At 38.0% G+C, this 22,808-nt stretch overlaps 1 long non-coding RNA gene across 1 annotated transcript; it reads right to left on the bottom strand.

Moving 5' to 3' along the window:
- Positions 1 to 10,072: 10,072 nt before the first annotated feature.
- LOC148008618 (uncharacterized) lies at positions 10,073 to 19,107 on the bottom strand. Its single transcript, XR_015689981.1, has 4 exons — positions 19,061 to 19,107; positions 18,890 to 18,970; positions 15,253 to 15,362; positions 10,073 to 10,263 (listed from the first exon to the last, which is right to left on the bottom strand). It is a non-coding gene; the product is annotated as an uncharacterized LOC148008618 (long non-coding RNA).
- Positions 19,108 to 22,808: the final 3,701 nt, after the last annotated feature.

Here is a 22,808-nt window from a genome sequence, read left to right as displayed (position 1 = left end):
AGGGGCTCCTTACATGCACATGCAATCCTATGGTTACACAAGGCGACAGATGTTGTAAATATGACAAACGAGGCATGCGTGTATATTCCATCCAACAATGATCGATACAGTTCAACAAGAAAACTAAGAGCCCTTGTCATGAAAAAGAAAATTCATAGGTGCCATCGTGCTTACTACATAAGAAAAAGCAACAGTCACAATAAATGCAAGTACTGATTTTCTTATGCCTCTCGTGACAATTTGGAACCAACAATAAACCCTAAAACTCAATTATACATATACTACCATCCTAGAGATGAGCACTGAAATGTTGTATCATATTAAGCAACACTATTGCTCCTCTGGGGAGCATAAATGAATATTCAATGAGTAACAAACTCTTCCATCTCTTACTACCTGCTCAAGAATGCAATGAAGGCGGAGCTGATTGGATGGTTAAATATCCAGATAGAAGATGACAAGAGACTGGGATTGCAAGAATTGGACTCAAATAAGCAAAAAGTAATTTCTGCTGCAATATTGTGCAAGCCATTGTCACCCACCAAAGCAATGTTGAATTGCATCTAGATCTCGATAGTCACACGAAGCGATTCTATCGAGCACATCGACAACTTTTCTACACAAATACCATAGTGGAAGCTCACAAGGACATGTAATATCATCATGCACCCTGCAAACCTTTACTGTGCCTGGCCATCAAGCTTAGAGTATGTAACATTATATCACTACTACAAAGACTATAGCATTACCAAAACCACCACTACATCTAATCTTGAACCCACTCTCCATGATGCCTATGGCAATAATGTGGAGCAGTATACTAGACTGGTACGATTCACTGATTTTCACCCAAGCTACCAAACTGAAGGTTTTTTCTTTAACACATTACTCGAACAAGATTTAGGTTAGAGAACAAACTAATAAATGCAGAGAACTCAGCACAATCATACTACATCGAGTGACAACTCCGTGGTCTCGTGGCCAATGAGGAAGACCTCAAAATGTTCATCACAAACTACATGCAAAGAGACTCACTCACCAATCGATGAGCATGATCATTCAAAAGATCCCTTTCATCAAAGACAACATAGTGACATTCACAGTACTCTAGCAGCATCTAACTATGAAAGTAGCATTGCATCGATGTTACAGCTCAAAAATAGTTTCAAAGAATTCCTGAAAATACTCTAACAATAGAACAAAAAGTTGTCTAAAATCACCTCATTGATGCGACATATGGCCTACACATCGTTAGTCAGCGACATACTAGGCAGTGGAAAGAGCTTTCCCAAACATTACTATAGTTACAACCTCATTGCCAATAATAAGAGTGTAGTGCTAATAGCAAGCATAGGAGCAGCTGTGCAGCTAGACTATGTAGCCTATCCACCATAGTCCACTACCAGTTCAAGATACTAGTATGTCCATAGCAATATCCAATACAATTGCAAGAGATGGATGAATGCTACATTGCAATAAGAAAAGTTGATGCAATCATTGATGAGATATCCATGTTAACAAGGACAATGTTTGATATAATAGTACGCTAGATAGTAAGTGTCTACCAAGGCTTGCTGCTCAATCCATTTAGTAAGAAGTTCATGATACTATTTGGCAATCTTGCATAGCTACCACCTATTTGCAACCATCAAATCGAGTTCAGTTAACAATGTCACATCGCTTCCTCATTGGATTGGGCACATGGAAAGCAACTCATGCTCCAAACCTCAGTTTGACACATACGTGACCTACCATTCCTAAGTTTCAACAAGTGATTAGGGTTTGTTGTCCAACAAAGTGAGAGATATATGAATGCTTATATCAATGCATGATTGACAAGGACATCCTAGATTTTGTTGACAAGAAAAAAACAATCGTATGCACAACAAGGAAGACGTTCACAACTACAAGCAGATTCTACACAAATACTACACAGTTGAACAGATCCACACTGTGAAAGTTTAGACAAATGCAAATGACAAGCCAACATTGCAAACCTAGCTACATGACAAAAATTTCCATGAGATAGAGGAGATATCAATTGGGGTGATTACAATGATAACTGAGAACATTGACCTCAACATAGATACAACAAATAGTGTGATGTTTAAGATAAATCATATTGACATATCAAACGAGAAAATGATATCAAGAATCAGGTCATGATCTAGTCAAGAAACCAACAGCTCATCATGTGGTGCAGAAAGTACCAACACAATGGCATTGAATAGCAAGTGGTATCATAAATCCACATTTTCATTGACACTCGCATATGCAATCACCGATCACAAATTGCAAGGAGCCATAGTTAACCAAAAATCGCTTCTACACATAAGAAGCATGCTACATAATGCTCTCCTGCATAAATGAAAGAAGAAATTTGCGTATCTTCGACCTTCCAAATCCATTATCCTTCACTCCGACACCTTTCCTGATACCATGACTCAAGTAGAGAAATAACACATGTGAACAAAAAACAAACAAAGATTTAACACATCACATTCCATCACACAACAATCTCATACGCTTCTTATAGCAAGTGATGAAGCAATCTTCTAATCTTCTTTCAAACATTGTTTGTTAATATACTAATGCATTTTTCTAATTTCCTTCCCCTACTAATAGATTTATTAACATACTAATGTGCTTTACTCATTTTCTCATTTATAGATACACATGACCTGTCAAGGCAAAGATGACTGCGGATGAGGTATGCACAATCCAAACGATACCTAGTATATATAAAAAGACAAATATATTACTTCACCTGACCACATTGACTTGTACATGTAGATGTTCTAGCTATACATTCAAAACCATAGGAACATCTAGTGCCATATTGAGAATTGTCCTGCAAATATACAGAATTGCAGGTACGTAATGACAAATCAGATGAGAATGGCAGATGTTGCTAGAGGCAAAATCCATCAACATATGTCAATGGCTTCACAATGTACAATGACCTCCAAAAATTGATAGCCACATCTATTCAAATTCTTGACAACGAATGACGTTTGCATCAGATGACAAGATCACAACTGGTACACAATTGATCTCCTACAAACTTTGCAACCTTCATTTTTACTTGAAACAAAAATGCTAACCCGTATGTACTTAACATGCATGACTCCTTAAAGATATACTCGACAGACACAAACTTGAGTACGAAGACTCAGTTTGACAATCCACTACTATGAACAAGTACGGCCCAAGCACTTCTGGACAGAAGAACAAATAACATTGGAATATACCCAATTGAGATGCTGCACTATAGATTTAACATCTCATTCAACTAGTTGGTAGAAGTCATGAAAAAATAAGGCAAGGATATACTAGAAGATTACATGAAAAAGAACAACTACAATCACGGTCGTGACAATCTTGCAATAATGGTGAAGAAAGTCACTACCTATTGAGCAGAGAGGTATATACCTAGAAATATAGTTCCAAATTTGATTCATTCAACAACATAATCTATGTAGCAGGCAATTTCTCAAACACGACATCTTCTCAAACATGAAAAAAAAACTAATAATTCAACTTTTCTGTAGACAGAAGCAAAACCAAGAAGAAACCAAACTTTTGCTAGTGTCAAATATGCAGCCTCAATCACTGCAAGTCCTGCCATCAGCTCAAGTACTTCCATATCATGTGGCATCATCTGCAACCAAAACCTACGAGCCAGTCTAGAAGCACCAACATAGAGACACAAAAGCAAGTACTTCATCTACAACATAAGATGTAAGAAAAATGGCAAGGAGTACGTAGGACAAATGACCAACATCGAGAAAAGAATCCAACAACGCCAAACAAATCCCACTAAGAAAATGAAGAAAGATATAGGCATATTCGAGTCGTTAGAGGATAACTTCGAGGTTAACATAGAAGCCATAGTTGATAGCATAGAAAAGTCTATGAATTTTGAGTAGGCCACCATCCGTAAGAAAAATGCAATTGTGATAGGACATAACAATCTATATATACACCCAACAAGATGTAAAAAACATTATTTTTTGAAGAGAAGAAACCTCATTTAATAAAGCAAAAATAAAAGTGAATCTACAAATGTACTTCACTTTAAAACATGTCACACGTCTAAACACCATCAGTAAAACTGCCATATAACAAACATGCAAGAATTGCACATGGAACTTGATACTCCTTTACTTAGTTGAACGTGTCATCCTAGTTGATAGGAAAGAATAGGTTGGGCTAATGGAGTTTAGCAGGAAATCACCTTCAAGGGTTAGGGTTTTAGAATTAAAAAATACATTGAGCCTCCTTGAAAGTATTGCAAAAGCTTGGTAGCAAAGGTGTGGTAAAGAGCGAGAGGGAAGGAGACTGTAAATTTTGCAAGGCAGTAAAATTTTGCTTGTTGTAAGTGTTTTGCCACCTTGAATGCTTTGGTTCAAGACAAAGGATGTGAGGAGGGAGAAAAGAGGAAGCTCAAGACAAAGCTTTTGGATTGTGACAATGCTCTGGCTCAAGACAAAGCTTAGGTTCACTACAAGGGTACACACATATAGCGATGCTAAGTAGGGATGTTTTTTTTTTGGCGTCGGTATTAGCCTTGCTATTAGCATCGGTATCTGCGTCTCTAAAAACGTCGGTATTTGCATCGCTATATTTAGCGATGCAAATACCGACGTTTTTAGAGACGCAGATACCGACGCTAATAGTGACGACTTACTGCGGTAACATTTCGCCGAAACCCGAACGTTTCTTTCATATGAGCGCGCGAAGGCGGAGAGAAAGTGAAAGGGAGGTGAGCAAGAGAGGGAGGTGAGCAAGGAAGCAAGCCGCGAGCCGCACACGAGGAGAGAGCGTCGCCTGCACAAAGAGGTCATGGAAGAAGAAGAGAGCACGACGGTATGCCCTGTTTTGATTTCTTTACAATCTTTGTTTTGCTTTGCAATGTAGGTTAGAAAGTGTTGGTTTGTCTTCGATCTTTGTGTTGCTTTGTGTTGCTTTGCAATGTAGGTTAGGAAGTATTGAAAGAGAGAGAAATGGAAGCGAGTGTTTTCAAATTTTTTCTTGTGTTGGTTTTTATTCTTTGCGATGTAGGTACAAAAATGTATGTGTGTGAGCATAGTTTAGAGCCGACCTCAAAGATAGATAAGTTTAGAGCCGAACACAAAGAGATAGGTATGAAAATTAAAAAAAAAAGACCTGAAATATATATAGTGGAGTGGTCACAATATACAATATAGAATTGATATTAAATTATCATTCCATTACATCGCAGTCAAGATGTCTAGCACTCACGACCAACATGGTGGTGATCGTGAGGCTTGGCTCAATCAACGTGTCCCCTGTCCATGCACGCAATGCAAATTGGCCATTTGTCGATAACGTCGTTTCTCCATAGAGCATGTGCAATGGTATGGAGAGTTTTGAGTTGAGATAATCGACCAAGCAGTCTTGAATTATGAGATTGCGGTAAGTTATCTCTCATTACGTACTATATGACATGTAATTGATTTAAGTATAACAGTTTGGGGTTATCTTAGAAGTTAGCTCCTTAATGTCCTTTACAGGGTTAGGGCCATGTCGATACATTGCAGTCCGCAAATCTCTTGCGTCCAGTAAGACGGGTTCATCCGTGCTCTATACAAATGCCGTCCGAGATAACTAACTGTCTCATAGAAGGTGATAACTCTCAACCCCCTTCTATGGGTGAGAATGCTGGAGACATGGATGATCCTCCTGCTTTTTTGGAGCCCGAGTTAGAGGACATGATCAAATCATTGCTTTCAACGGACTCGGAATCCCAAGATCCTTTAATTGCGGAGGCTGCCATTCCATTGTATGATGGGAGTCGGGTATCCCGTTTGAAGACACTTCTTGCATTGTTGAGCATACAAACAAAGTATGGATGGAGCGATGCGAGTGTGACAGAGCTATTCAGGTATATTATGATGTGTATGATTCTTTATTGAAAGCCATTAAAATGTGCTATGTAGTACTCTAATAACGTGCTTCATTGCAATTTGTAGAACGTTGAAATCTTATATTTTACCTACCCAAAACACGATGCCTGAGTCTCGTGACGATGCAAGACAAGTGCTGTGAAAGCTAGGCATGGATTATAATTGCATTCATGCTTGCCCCAATGATTGTGTTCTCTTCCAGGGAGAGTTTGAATTGTTGGCCACATGTCCCAAGTGCGGTGCAGACAGGTATTGAAATGACTTGCAAGGACAGACTGTTCTGCAGAAGGTTTTGAGGCACTTTCCGCTGATATCGCGTGTTCGTCACATTTTCCGGACCTAGAGTTTTGCAAATTTGACTACATGGCATGTGGAAAATCGATCCACTCAGAAGCATGGCATCACATTGACGACTTTCCCTGACTTTGCAAAGGAGGTGAGGAATCTACGATTTGGTCTTGCCATGGATGGGGTAAATTCTTTTGGTTTACATTCCACCTCCTATAGTGTATGGCACGTGGTCCTTGTTAACTACAATATACCGCCATGGCTTTCCACCAAGAAAGGACACCTTTTCTCAGCTTGCTTGTGCCTGGACGATACAAAGTCAAGAATATGGATGTCTACCTCTCTCCACTGATTGATGAGCTAAAGGAGTTGTGGGAGGGAATTGTAGTGGAGAACATGAGCAAACATATTGGTAGGCGATCCGCAACTATAAGGGGAATTCTTATGTGGACCATGCATGACTTTCCATGTTATGGAGAATGCTCTAGTAAAGCCTGTTTTCTTATTTTGCTAGTTTTCTTTGAGCGATGTTGGTGTTATGACATGCCTCATTGTACATGTGTGTTTTGCAGGGCGTCACGTCAGGTTACCATGCATGTCCTCTGTGTGGACCAAGGTTGGATTCTCGTATGTCAAAATCTATGAAGAAGACGGTATTTGAGGGACATCGGGCTTTTTCGCCAGAGGGTCATGTCATGAGAGAAGGATTTCTTGGTCGCCCTCCTGCGAGAATGAATGCACTGAGCTAGTTTGATAGCAGGATGGTGGACCAAGACTTGCTTCCCAGTGGAATGCAACGCTTCTGAATTTTCTATGAGCCGACTTATTGGAAAAAACTGAAAATTAACCACCTTTTAGATCCCATGCACATTTTTAAGAATGTGGGTAGCTTGCTATGGGACTACCTCACTGGGCAGCGAGACACACTAGGAGCGAGGATGGATTTGAAAGCAGTGGGAAAGATGGAACCATATTGGCCTGTAAGTGGCGTCGACGGTCGAGTGCAATTGCCACGTGCTCCTTGGGTTTTGTCTGGCAATGAAGTGCGACGAGTAAAGGAAAACATCAAGTCCTTTCGCACGCCGACTGGCCTAATGCCTTCTCTCAAGACAACATTCACAAAGGATGACCAGCTGATAGGTCTCAAATCCCATGATTGGCATAAGATGTGTCAGGTATGTACGGTATGAGGCTGCGTATGGCATGATTCTGCATATTAGATTTCAGAATCTCCGTTTGTTTATACACAATGTTAGCAATACGTAACTAATCAGAGACCAAAGAAAAACGCAATCGCGGGGTCTCTGACATTGGAGGTACGGATAGCCATTTACAAATTGTCCGAGTTGGTTCAGTTTGTCTCCCAAAAAGAGATTCACACATCATCGATTGAATCCGCGAAATGCATGGCAGTAGAGACTGCTTGTCTTTTGGAGAAGTATCTTCCCACTAGCATGCTCACGATACAAACCCATCTTCTAGTGCATATTGTAGATGAATTGCAGGTTGCAGGTCCATTCCATAGTCGATGGATGTTTTTCCTTGAACGGTTCATGAAGACCTTAAAGGGATTTGTGCGACAACGGGCTCATCCTGAGGGTAGCATGGCTAAAGGTTGGTTAGTGTCGGAGGCCTTGGTGTACATTTCTGAGTGGTTGTCCACTGTGGACTCGGACAAAGGCTTGATATGGTCACTTAAGAAGGATGATCGTCTGAATGGAGATGTCCTAGTGGGAAATTGAATAGAGAAGAAGATGGACACATCCATGGAGTCCAAGGTGAACCGATTTTGTCTGCTGCATAGTGCTACGATGGAGAAGTGGCTGCAACGGTATGAGGATGCTCGCGCTGAGCGAGAGTCTACAAGATCTGACTTTTGACGGAGTACGCGGCAACGGCCCATTTGATATCTAAAGGGCTTAGAGGAGATGCCTCTACTCATGTCCACTAGATGGCTACATGAGGCCCTAACCAAAGCATCTCAAGATGGAGAAACAGTTACTGAAGAAGAGTGGGACTTCTCACGTGGATGCAATCCCAAGGTATGGATGCAATCCCAAGGTATGCAATCCCAAGAAATTACAATCTATACTGCAAATCACAACTAATATACTTGTTCTTCTCCCAGTATAAGGTCCCTAGTGTAGCATGGTCACGTGGACGACATTTCAGAGTAGAGCACATCGACAAGTTATGCTCGACAATGGACTGTGGAGTGATGGCAATGTTTGAGCAGGAAAGCTGACGACGTGCCACAGGTCCAAACCATGTAGTTGCAGAGATGGAGTATTTCGGATGTTTACAGAGTATCCTTGCAGTGGACTATCGAAGTTTCTCTATTTGCTCCAAGGCTTAAGGTCAGGTTCACCCTCACCCTTCCACATGTAGCATAACCATCATCCAAGGCAATCATAGGAGCCCCGCACAATTGCATACAAAGATGCTAGTAGTCACCCACACAAACAATTCCATATCAAGCTCCTACCTAGGCACATACAAATCACAATGTCATACTAGTGGACTAGGTCACACACTATCGGACACATAAGCTAAAACACATATGGCCAAAATAAATAGAACTCACTCTTGAGCACATGCATTAGGACTCTTAGATCGTAAGCACATTCACATTCATGTAGGGCACACTAGAAACATGAGCCAATAGCACATAACTTGCACCTACCGCATAAGCACTTCACCACCTATGACAATCTTCAATCCGGATGTAGCTTACTATAGAGCACCATTGGAGACTCCCGAGCCCTAAACTGAACTCAAACTTCCAATAGTTTAATCAAGGTCTCATATGTCTAAGACAACCACAATTGGCATTACCAATTCCCCAAAACTAGAGATAAGAAACTCTTGAGAGCACACATTAATCCCTTAAGAATCCCTAGACCTCCAGACTTGTTGATCATCACCTATCCCCCTAGTGATGATCTTGCTCAGTACGTTGAAGAACTTGTTGAAGTTGATAAGTACACAAATCCCTTTGTCTACTACAATGAAGGTCATCTCGTCCTCATGGACTGTCATCTAGTGTTGATCATGATATGGTGACATGGAAGGATGCATGGAATGATTTAATCATGAGAGATAATAGCTTACTAGTCATGTAGAAAACCAAGTCATGTGTCTTCATGATGTCCTCAAAAGCAAGAATAACACAAGGAGGATGGGTTCAACTAGTGGTATCTTGAGTGTGGGATCATTCACATGTATATAAATTGCCCTACATGAAAAGCTAGTAGCTACACAACAATTGTACCTTAGTCCCTCTCTAAGTCTTTGCAATTGAAATGATTAAGAACAAGGGCATGATCCCAATTCTAGTAAACTCCATCACCATAGTGCAAATTAAAAAAAGAGGAGTCCTTGAGGGATTTTTACAATTGTTAATGGATTCATAGTAGGAAAGAAATGTGCCGAAAAGAGAAGAATGTACAGTGAAATTAAATTGAAAGGTGAAGATCTAACACCCTTCAAGGAAATGTAGCTGCTTCTAGTGCAAAAAGTGCCACGATAGTACCCCAAATGCAAGAAGCCACAATGGCTAAAGTTGGGGAATATTGCTACCGTAAGTAGCAGCTAGACACCATAGACAATGTCAAGTAATGGGTTAAGATAATGCAAGAGGAATTCTCTTTAGAGCAAGCACGTAAGGGCATGATCATACCTAGTTTATCTAGCTTGTTGCATATGTCAAACCCTATGGGATCCTGCAAACTTGGAAACACAACCATTGAACCATGAAATGATCACAACCAATAATATTAAGAGGAACTTGAGAATTTGGAAAGTCATAGTGTGAGATATTTTCACCATTTCCATATAAAAAAATTGAACCTAGTATCATTGTAGCCTTAGCTTCCACAAATATTATGATTCATTTAAGGATGTTAATGAAAGGGATCCCTGCTTTGTTATCAAGGGCATAAATAAGATAAAAAGGGCAAGCACATTGAGTGTCCCAAAACTATCTTCCATTTTTCTTTGTGACTGCACTCAGTCAATGCGGTCATCCAGAATGTCAACTATCACTCTGTCAAACCATAAGAATTGATATCAAAATAGATTATATTAATATAAACCACTCCAAATAGTAAATCAAGTGAATACTAGAATAATGCATTTTGATTTTGAAATTCTTTTGCAGCATAAACCTCCTATAAAAATCCTTCATCATGAACTAGTATTAAAAATCATACCAAACAACTCATTGCATAGTGGAAAATTGTGCATGTAACAAATTTCATATTGTCTCAAAATTTTGATAGTTGCATTAGATATAGTTATTTGCTTGTGTAGATAAACCTCCTAGAGTTCATCTATTTTAAAGAACCTCATTTAAGAAGAATTTTTAGGTAAGTTATCGGAACTTGATGTAGTAACTAGCCCATTTCTTTGTCCCCTTGAGTAACTAAATGCTCTCTTAAACTCTTCAACATGATTGTTATGAAAGTGGACTCTAAATTTCTCTTTATGTATGTTTGCTATTGTTTTAATCACTCCGCTAATGGAAGTCTTCATTTTAGCATTAATGAGAAAAATTCATTTCCACTTTTCACTAGGGTCTAAAACTAAAATTTTAAGGAAACTTAACACTTTTAGCTATTAAAATAATATTAAAATTTATTTAACCTTTTTTTACATAAATATGTATTACACATTATCAAAATATTGATAATATGATGATGGGTACTTGCATCTATTATTTTCTAATCTTAAGCATGTTTCTGTAGACCAAGGTTAGTTTTTAGGATATATTATTTTCTAATCCTAAACATATTGGTGTAAAATAGCTCTATGTTGATGCAAGATACAAGCATGTTACATCAAGGTGTCATTAATGTAAATTTTTTTCTAATGCTAAACATGTTGGTGGAGAAGCCAACATGCTACACCAAGATGTTACTATTTGATATACATAGTTTTTCCCAATTCTAAGCACATTGCTAACAATACAACACACCAATGTGTTACTTTTCCTAGAACTTAATTTTTTCTAATCCTAAATTTGACATAGGATGTAAGCATGCTAGACCAAAGTGCTACTAATACAAAATACTATTTTTATTATTTTAAATTTATTTATTTATATAAGTAATTTTGATATGTTGGTATAGGATGCAAGCATGTTACACCAAGGTTTATAAAATAACAAATTAATTGAGCATTTCTTTTTCATTTAAGGGTGAGCTTGAAATCCTCAAAGTGTATAGAAGCTACTATGATACAAGTTGTAAGATAGGATTAGCTCTTTCATACGAATGGATTTTAAATTATGAGCTCTAGAGGTGTATATCTTTAGAGAAAAAAATCTTTGATACGAAAGATTAGTGATTGCATAGTAATTAAGGTATGATATAGATTATAGGCTATATGGAACATATCAAGCATATCTTTTTATAACACGTGTGTATAAATACAACTTAGCAAATAGGTGTGTGTAGTGTGCGTGTTACATTTAATTAAATATTCAATTACGTGTCTTCACCTTCACACACACACACACACACACACACACACACACACACACACACACACACACACACACACACACACACACACACACACACACACACACACACACACACACACACACACACACACACACACACACACACACACACACACACACACACACACACACACACACACACACACACACACACACACACACACACACACACACACACACACACACACACACACACACACACACACACACACACACACACACACACACACACACACACACACACACACACACACACACACACACACACACACACACACACACACACACACACACACACACACACACACACACACACACACACACACACACACACACACACACACACACACACACACACACACACACACACACACACACACACACACACACACACACACACACACACACACACACAACATACTGCATCATGATGTAGAGGGATATTTCACTTCACTACAATATACAAAGGGTATGCCAATGAAATATAAGACAAAAATAGGCACACATTTATTTTGAAATATTAGCCCCCACCATTGACATTAGTGTTGGTATTAATTATGGTGCAAGTACATTAGTATGATTGTCTAAATACACAATAGTAAACATGTTGGAATAATAATCACTAATATAAGTTATTCTCACATTTGTTTTGATGCATCTAGTTATTATACCAATGCATATATCAATGCAATCGAGAAGGAGAAAAATTTAGCAAGGATCTAGCCCCTTACAAGGCAAGATTCCTACTATCCATGCCTATTATTCTATTACACAAGGACCACCTATTTGATTGAAATGGGATTGTAAAACCTAACAAAATCACTTTATTTATTTTAAAAATAAAATACAAAATGGTAATAATTATACAATATATATAAGTTCAAATCCCATTGTCTAACTTCTATGACTCTAAAAAGTACACAAAAGATGTATCTTACATATTAATTTGTAAATTATTGATGTTGTGTGCACCTTGGAGGTGCATTTAGGGTTCCCTCTTTTGGAAGAGTGCTGACATGCATCAAGATTTCCTCAAGAAGATGTAAGTGGAGTGAGAGGAGTTGCCCTCTCCAAGTAAAGAAGAATCTCCATCTTTTCTTGTAAAAATCAACTAACAATATGTGGTATTCCTCCACAAGAACAATTGCTCCAATGATAATGTATGTTAGGATTTGGGTTTGCATCTACACATGGAAAAAAACCAAGGTGATGGTGTTTAATACTACACCATAGAGGGTTAGGAGATCAACACTTAAACTTACGTATGGACAAGAGGAGTTGGAGTATGTGGATTCATAGATATATTTGGGAGTGCTATACACAGGTCCCACTTTCTCTATGAGGGAGGTAGTACATACTACACTGACCCGAGGATATGCAACACTAGGACACTTGGAGAGAATGTGTTCACAAGTGCAATTTTATGAACCTTGCATCGAGATGTGGTTCTTTGATACATTGTTGGTCACTTCCACACTGCTTTATGGAGTACAAGTATGGGATTCCAGTAGTCTGGATCACCAGAGTTGATTGGGTTGCCCATATGATGGATGGAGATTGATGGAGAGGCCACTTGTATCCATGATTTCCAAGATGATCAGATTCAAGGCCTCGATACCACATGAGATCATCAGAGCTACTAGCCTACAATTTCCCTTACTTATAGCTTTTAGTCTTCTTGTATTTTTTATTACATTTCCATTTACTATTTTTCAGACAGTTGTACCATCATGTAAATGACATGGTCTCATAGGTCGTTTTGGCCCGTTTGCAAACCTTAATATATAATTTCATATCATTCCATATTCTCTCTAGCTCTCTTCCATCTATCCTCTCATTCCTTCTCTCTCTCTCTCTTTCTGTGTGTGTGTGTGTGTGTGTGTGTGTGTGTGTGTGTGTGTGTGTGTGTGTGTGTGTGTGTGTGTGTGTGTGTGTGTGTGTGTGTGTGTGTGTGTGTGTGTGTGTGTGTGTGTGTGTGTGTGTGTGTGTGTGTGTGTGTGTGTGTGTGTGTGTGTGTGTGTGTGTGTGTGTGTGTGTGTGTGTGTGTGTGTGTGTGTGTGTGTGTGTGTGTGTGTGTGTGTGTGTGTGTGTGTGTGTGTGTGTGTCTCTCTCTCTCCCCCCAGTCTTTGTGTGTGTGTGTGTGTATGTGACCACAAAGTAACCACAAGAGAAAATTTGGAATGGCTCATCAAAACTATATCCTACTAGCTAAAACTTGGAATGATAGCCATGATTAAATTCTAAATGAATTAGCAAAACAGTATACTATTAGTTAAGACTTGGGATAATAAGCATGCACTTTTGATTTCAAGTCCTCTAATATCATGGATAGATGTACATATGTCTCGTTAGTGTTATTTTGAGTGTGTTTGTGTGGCTTTTGGCCATTTCCAAGAACAAATACTCAATATTCTTATTGGCTAACATGGCTTTCTTAAGTTAGGTAGGTTGTTCCTTGATCTAGCATGATTCTTACCTACATCTACAAGGGGCAATATACATTAGTAGTGGTCCCATGTATTGGCAAAAAAACTTAGGTGAAGAAACAATTCTCATCATTGTTTTCCTATTTCCCTTCTTCTTTTGCTAAATTAAACCTTTCATGGGATTTACTTAGGTCCAATATTTGTTGCTTAAATGGCTTTTTTTGACCCTATGAAGGATGTGACATGTGTGAGTATGAAGTGGCATGCTTTTGTTGTTTTCATTCCTAAGTTCCTCCTCCTCCCTCCTTTGTCTTCTTACTATTCCACTAGGGATTTACAATTGTATGGCTTATGATAATTAGAATCCATGTGGGATAAAGTCACAAGTCCAAGTTGTTGGATTTTGGAAGCACTTACTTTGGGTCATTGAGTCCACACAAGAGATCCAAATGATTGACTTGAAAAAGAAATCAAAGTTCAGATAGTTAGGAATATTTTGTGAGCAACAATGGAATGCATCAATCTATGTAGCATAAACCTCATTAGCAATAAAACTATAGGCAACATTGAGCTTAATAACATCTCACAAATAAACTCTATATCTTCCAAAAAGCTTACTTTTAATTGTTTAGAAGTTATTTTAAGAGAGGTATATAAAACTCAAAAGGGTTTAAAATATCAAACTTTCACATTTCTTGTGTTTATCTTTTGTAGTCCTTTAAAAGCCTCACATTATTGGTAGCTAAATACTTGTACTAATTCAAGTCTAACATTAAACATGCTCCCTTATATTGGGCCTTAAATATCACTATTCCATACTGAATGTGAACATTTTGTCCATTGAAGTAATGAGAGAGAGAGAGAGAGAGAGAGAGAGAGAGAGAGAGAGAGAGAGAGAGAGAGAGAGAGAGAGAGAGAGAGAGAGAGAGAGAGAGAGAGAGAGAGAGAGAGAGAGAGAGAGAGAGAGAGAGAGAGAGAGAGAGAGAGAGAGAGAGAGAGAGAGAGAGAGAGAGAGAGAGAGAGAGAGAGAGAGAGAGAGAGAGAGAGATTTCAGCTAGATTTAGAAAGATGAGAAAACACTTACCATTGAATTCAATTTTGAAAAAAATTCAAAACCTTATTCCACTTGTCTCCTCCTTTTTTCTTGCATAAATTTTTTTTGTTGCCTCTGTTTCTTTTCTTTTAGAAACTCATCTAATTCAGAAACGGATCATGCGCATCACATAAATGCAACTAACTCTTTACTTATTTTTCTATTACTTTTTTATAAAGCATATAGAGATTTTGTTGTCTCAAATTTTGAAGTGGAACATGAATGTATGGCATTTATTGAAAGATCTTCTAGTGAATTCACTAAGTGGCATATAGTTAGTCATGCATTATTTGTATACTATTCATACTGCTATTTGCCACATGTTAGGAAGGCCTAGAAGAATTACACCCATTAAATCTTTAAAGTCTAACTTGAGAAACACATTTGTGATATTAATACTCATTCATTGTGTGTGTGTGTGTGCGCACGCGCGCCAATGGACATAATGGCGACTTGAGGTGAGCGGCGGGAATGTGCCATTGAGATTCTTTAGTTACTACAATCTTTTTAGGTATCATGTCACCACATGGTGGCCACCCTCTCACTACTCTCCTAATCCATGCATGCGAGGGCAAATAAGCACTCAGAGCATGCTACGGCATGCACTTATCTTAAAGGCAAGTTAGTTAAGGACTATTGTATGCTCTTAGGTGACTAGAATATGACATGTTTTGGACTTGAAAATTTACATGGACTAGCTATGATGATTAATAATGAGAAAATAAGCTTATATTTCTTTGCTTTGAACTTTAGACCAAGAAATCTATGGATCTAACTCTAACATTCTCAAGGATGATTTTTAAAAATTTCACTAGGTATGATGATTACTAATGAAAAAATAAGCTTACATTTCTTTGCTTTGAACTTTAGACCAACAAATCAATGGATATAGCTCTATCATTCTCAAGGATGATTTTTTAAAATTTCACTAGGCATAATAGGAACGTCATGACACTTAGAGAGGAGATGAAACTAGGATATTGCGTGTTTCACTTAAGAAGAACAACCATGGGTGGAAATATTCCATCATCCTTAATTTTTGGATTCCACAAGCTCCTTTCCTATTTGGATTGAGATGAAATTCAATGGTATGATAATGTCACTAAATTGATTGCTTATTACACATTCTCTATTTAATAAATTCATGTCAATAAATTAATGACTCACTTTTCTTTAAGTGTTGATGATGATCTAGAATGGCCATGAGACCATTTAGAGACCAATATTCATAGTGCATCACTTAATGGGGTGATCAGAGCACTGTGATGGGGATATCTAGTACAGGCAGTACAAGTTATGAAGGGGGAAAGAAGTGTCTACCAAGTGTAAGAGTGTACACAAGAACCAATGAGTGACACGTAAATGAAAATGGATTAAGTTCTAAGAAGAGGAAGTGCATTAGCATTGTGTATATGTATTTATGTGTGCATCAAGGGATGCCTGGGAATGTTTACTTGTGTGTAATGAGCATTGCATTCATTTGGGGTCATCCTCTCCCTTATAAGTCAAGGTTTAAGGTCTTTTCTTTGATTAAGAAAGACAAGAGAGGTAATTCTCTCACTAAGAAAGAAAAGAAATGTGATCCTCTAGAAGTGAGGAGAGAAGTGATTTTCTCTTTCTAAGGTCTAAAAAGACACAAGCTTTTGTGTGGAAGTCAATCTTAAGGTTGAGGCCTAAGGCAATTTAATGAACTCTCCTTAAGGTGGTTGCATGGACCACAAGTTAAGAGTACAGTTTGAGAAGTTGTTCTTTTTAAAAAAGACACGGTGAATCCATTTTTAAAATATCTTGTGATAGAAAGATGATCTCTAAAAATGGGCCACTAGACTTATAAAAAACAGCGAGATCTACAACTTTTGTGTTGGACGTTTTTTCATCCGAACAACGCACATAGAGATATCTCGAAATTAGTGCTCTAGAGTAGGTCCTGGAACAACCACATCTTGCATGAAGATCAACTCAAGTCCCTTTCCAAGAAGAGTCGAAGCTCTTGAAAGCCTATAAAAGAGGAGGTTCTCCTTGGGTGTGAGGGAGGTAAAGGAAGAATCACTTTGAATGCATCCAAGAGGAGAAGAGAAGGTGCAAGTGTTGCGGAAGCTCTACTGAAATCAAGTGCTAAGAGGAAAGCCCTACACATATTGTGTAGGAGAGAAGGAGACTAAAGAAGGATCAAAAGGTGCCAACTTCCAAGTTGTGCAAGTGTTAGCCGGTTGTATACCGTGCAAGGAACCGTGATCTTGTTTCCAAGATCTACAAGTGAGAACTGCCTTATGTGTAATGGAAGAGCTTGCTCCTTATCAATAATATAACTCCACCAGGGGGGGAACTAGCCCATCTTCCAGTCCCTAGTGTGTTGCCAATTTCTCTACTTCTCTCTCTCTCTACATCTTTCTTTTCTCTCATCTATTCTCCCTCTGTGCCAGCATAATATTCACCATATATATTTTAAGTATATAAGAAAGTCAAGCGTGTATCTCAGATCTTATAAGATAAGCACCCACATACTCCCCACATATAGAAGAATTGATCAAAGTAGCATACTGACAAGCTACTCATATGTTGGTCCTTGAATAAGTTTACTAACCCAAATCCTTGTGGAAGCTTTCCATACCCAAGAGTTCTAATTCATCATTAAATCAAGCTATTTGGACCTTCTTTGATGTTTTTTAGGATGGATTCATTCCATTCACGATGATTAAGCCCCACTCTTAGAATATGCTTAACAAACATATTCAAAGGTGGGTTGACATTTGGGACAATTAACTTCTACCTTTTTGCGTCTAAATAGTATGGGATGATAGTTTAGGTAGAATGCAAAGGAGAGGCAAAGGAGCAAGATTGGCTATTCAATGTCATGATGAAGAAGAAGCAAGAGTGGCCTACTTCCTTTCTTCATTATACCCTCAAAAGTAGTTGTATTAAAAGGGGGATAAAACCCTTGAAGTATTGTAAAAGGTAGGGCAATATTGATGGGAAGGAAAATTCTCAATTTATTAAATCTAAATGCATTGGAAATACAAGTTTCCAAGCACAACCTTAAAATTTGGAAAGGGTGGATTGTAACTATGTGGAAATCTATTGAGTCTAACAGGATGAACATCACATATTGAAAGATACTAATGAATAGGTCGCAAGAAGAGACAAGCTCAAGAGTGTATTTCTCATCCTTTCTTTCTTTACAAAGATCAAATACATTATTAATCTCTTTTATGAATGTGGAGAGGTAAAATATTCAAACCGTTGGGCTTTCTTATAGTTTGATATAAATGATGCCAAACTAGGGGACTCTCATAGATGAAGATTGTTTTGACATTTAGCATGTGGTCAAAATAATAATCCTATGATCCATTTGGAAGTTAGGAATTCAGTTTTGTTCAAAGGGCCCCTATCTCAAGGGTGGACAAGGAATAGTGCAAATCAATTAGAGAGGAGATAAAATAGAATTCAGTGGCCATAAGGAAAGAAAAATTGGCTTCACGATGGGTTATAATAGATCTCATAAAGCCAATAAGCATTCATTATTTTGACTTATTTTGAAGGTATCTAGGAAGCTATGCAAATACTTTACTTTAACCATTAATAACAATAATTCTCATTACAAAGTTGCATAGATTGCTTTAGAACTTACTTGCTCTTTTTTCAAGTTGTAGTCGAGCTTGGGAATTAATGTGATAGTCATGTATGGCTTTCAAAACTTCCCTTCTTGCATCTATGTATTTCAACACAATCACATTGTTAGATTGTAAAAGGGAATCTTAGACTTTCAAGCTCTAGATTGAATAAATGAATTTAGACTCACTCAGCTTTCCTTCAATGCATCTTTTCATTGTCCCAGTAGCATTTTCTTTATCTTTTTCTTTTGATGCATCATGTGGAGTGACAAGAAACCTCCTCAAAGGTCTAGGAGTGACACTTCTACCAAATGCAACATTGTTTGAACATTTTTTGGATTTCCCATATCGGTGCTTCCTTAACCAATCTTTGAGATTCCTTTTTCCTGTACTCAATCAGGATCTGTGATATATGTAAATAGCACTTTATTTTTGTATTCAAAGTGTGTTGATATTTCTAAACAAAATAAAACATTAGTGTATAAATGAAACATACGTAATGATGTTTAGATTTAGAAAGAGAATTCTCATTATGATAAACATGTCAATGGTATTCTATCAAGGTGTCTTCCTTGATTACAATATACGTAGAAGCTTATACAAATTAATTCATGGTGATTAGTCTTCTACATATCCTCAAAATTTTATGATCATTAGAAGAAAATTAATTACGACCAATTGAAACGCATAAGACATAACTTACAAGTGCATACCTAGATCAAGAGGATGATAGTGGTATAATGACCCTGCTGAAACATGTGATGGAGCCTTTGGGACTTTGAGATCCTCATCACTAACACCATAATCTAGCCTTGAATTGAGTTGATGAATATAAGACTGAAAACTTTTCTTTAACAACTCTTTCACTGCTCGAGAATTGGTCTCTGTATGTGGTATAGTAACTTCTTTCTTTAAATCTGCAACATGTTGAGTTCTTATACTTAGTTGAAACCATACACCTGTGGTAGTTCTACAAATCATCTATTAAATCTATGTGCACTACAATCTTATATTTAGGTCAACATGTATGCATGACTGACCAAAGAACTTTCCACGTGGTGTATGACAATGCTACCAGTTAATGACATCTTCATATGTGCAATAAATATACCCATCATTAACAATGGTAGAAGATATCTATTTGATTCTTTGGGAGATTGGTTGGTCCACTATGTGCCTCTAGCATGGCTAACTAGTTCCCTCACACTTTTGACTTGCTCTTACAAAATGGACAATGGAAAAGAGCTTTGCTTTCTAAGTCTTTGACTAGGGTCATTGATTCCTCCCTCCAAGTAGATATTTAGCTTTGAAAATGTTATGTTCTTGAGGAAAAATAAAGCCCTTATCCAAAAAAGCTAAATTGCATATGATTTAATTTAGATGGTGATACCATTACCAATAGAAGATTGAACACAAATGATGTGTTGCTATTTAATCCCTCTTGAATGAAATAAAAGGAACATTTTTAATGATGGATTTGCATGTTATGGTTGTGTAGAAGTATATACCATTTTGATGAAGAGATAAAATTCCTTTATAAGATGAAAATTTTAAAATCAATGGATACATAACTAATAATGGACCTTTCAGTATAGTACTTTCTTACTTTTTTACTTAGTATATTATATGTGAGGAATGATATTATGAGAAATAATAGGAAAAAAAGATGTGGTGGTTAAGAGAAGGAATTGATGTTTGTTAAAGAGGGATGGTCAAAATGTTGATGCTTTTGAATATTTGATAATTGTATGAGTTAGCTAAATAAGGCTACTTATAATCTATGTTTTTCATGTTATTATTGATTTGAGCTCCATCAATTAAATTGTTAATATTCTTATCCATGAACTTAATAATTTTGGAGACTTCAGCTCTATAAAGAGAATATTACTAATGTTTTTATTCATGTCAAAACAATAAATAACTTGGTAGGCTTGGTGTCTAAATTGTCTAGCATGAATTGTATTTATAGGAAGGGTGAGATAGATAAGAGGGAAACAATGATGACACTTAATAATAATAAACAATGCATAATAAATATGTAAAGTTGAATTACCTTGAGAAGGAGAGAACCTCAACCCAGAAGGCTGTGAAGATGGTGGTCTTTGGAGTTCATATTGACAATATCCCGGGATTTCAACTTGAGCTAAGGGTACATGATGAGGCGACCTATGATTCTTCTTTTTGGTGGTGTAGCCTTTGGGATATACATGATGAAGTAATGGTCTCCCTTGAATAGTTAGAGGGGCTTTAGTCGTCGTGGCTTTGGGATGGCCATGTGGGGGTTTTTCTTTGGCAATGATACCAAGGGTGGAGGAGGATGATGGAGAGGTAATGCACCATGGTTGCCTTTCTCTTCTCTTTGTGGGAGGGGAAGTTTTATGAGGTAGGGTAATATTGAGATTGTGATCTCTTTCTCGCTTCGAAGGACAAGTGGTCTCATGGTTATATAGCTTGCCATGAGACTTGGGCTGCAAGCTTGTGGCTAGATTGAGGTGAGGATGATGAAGATGAAAGCAATGATCAAAGGGACGATTAAGGTCAGGGTGACGATCAAAGGGACGATTAAGGTTAGAGTACTGATTATCAAGGTTGGCCGAATGCCGATCAAAGACAGGCGAGGAGGCCAAGGGGGGATGGTCTCTTCCTCTAATTAAGCGGAGGCTGTCGTCCCAGTATTGCTGTCTGAGACGCCATAGCTTCTCCACAGTGAGGGGCCATGGAGGCTGGGGCGGGGCCAGTTGCTGAGATAATAATAACTGCATGGCGCCACCCTCTCTGCATGATCGTCCGGTTCGACTTCAAATGAAACATCTGATCCCTCTTTCTGGCATCCTGATTCCAATCATTATTTCCCAGTTATACCATGACCGAATCGTTCTATCGATGAGGCTCGTGGCGCTCATCATCTGTATCTGATCTCTGCCGCTTGAGTCGCCGCTTCATAGATATTGAAAATCATGGTCCCGACCAATGTAGACGAAGGTCTCTCTCTCTCTCTCTCTCTCTCTCTCTCACACACACACACACACACACACACACACACACACACACTCTCTCTCTCTCTCTCTCTCTCTCTCTCTCTCTCTCTCTCTCTGTCTCTCTCTCTGTCTCTCTCTCTCTCTAAATGTCGTGCCCCTACGCCGTCGTGGCGTTCAATCGAGTTGCCAAATCTACCCGTTGAAGTAGTTTTTCTCTTATTGCCCCCTCTCCCCTGAGGATTTTATTTTGTAGGTCACTCTTTTGTGCTCAATATGGTCAATAGACCCCAAGGTAAGGCACCCACCTAGTCAAGGTTTTGAACACTCTACCTTACCAAACTCACATACATACCCTTTCAACTAAATGGCCCAAATTGCCTCGACCCTAGCCCACTACACGGAAATAGGCATGTTAACCAACCAATACACATGCTTTTTAGAATAGAAAGCTACAACACATCTCTAGATGCTTCTATTTTCTTGTCTCGATAACTATGTCCTTAGCTTATCTAGTATGTAACTTAGACACATACTTAGGTATGGATATGCATGGGAGTATAAATGCGATGCTTACTAGCTAAAAAAACCAAGGAGGTGATGGTTGCAAAATTGCAACTAAGAGTGGAGCTACAACAAGGCAACCAATAACTTCCTAGATTCTTTTTAGCATACATGTGTAGATGTAGAGCATCATTCATGATAAGGATACATACATTATAGCGAGTCAAACCAAGATGCAAAATACCATAATGCGTAGATATTACATCTTAAAAGATTGTAAGCGATAGTAAATTCACCATAGCAAATATACAATCCAATATGAAATAATAATGAGTTTGGCCAAAGAATATCCTTTGTTGTGTTATAAATTTGCATGGGTGTACATAAAGCTTTGAAAATAAATTTTGGCTTGCAAACAAAATAGAACAACTAAAATCTATATAGAATGTTCTTTCTT

This window comes from Lygodium microphyllum, unplaced genomic scaffold, assembly GCF_053477565.2.
Source record: "Lygodium microphyllum isolate KBCC unplaced genomic scaffold, Lygodium_microphyllum_v1.1.10 scaffold_115, whole genome shotgun sequence".
NCBI lineage: Eukaryota > Viridiplantae > Streptophyta > Polypodiopsida > Schizaeales > Lygodiaceae > Lygodium > Lygodium microphyllum.
The sequence above is the reverse complement of the archived record's forward strand: the minus strand, read 5'-3'. Positions and strand labels throughout refer to the sequence as shown.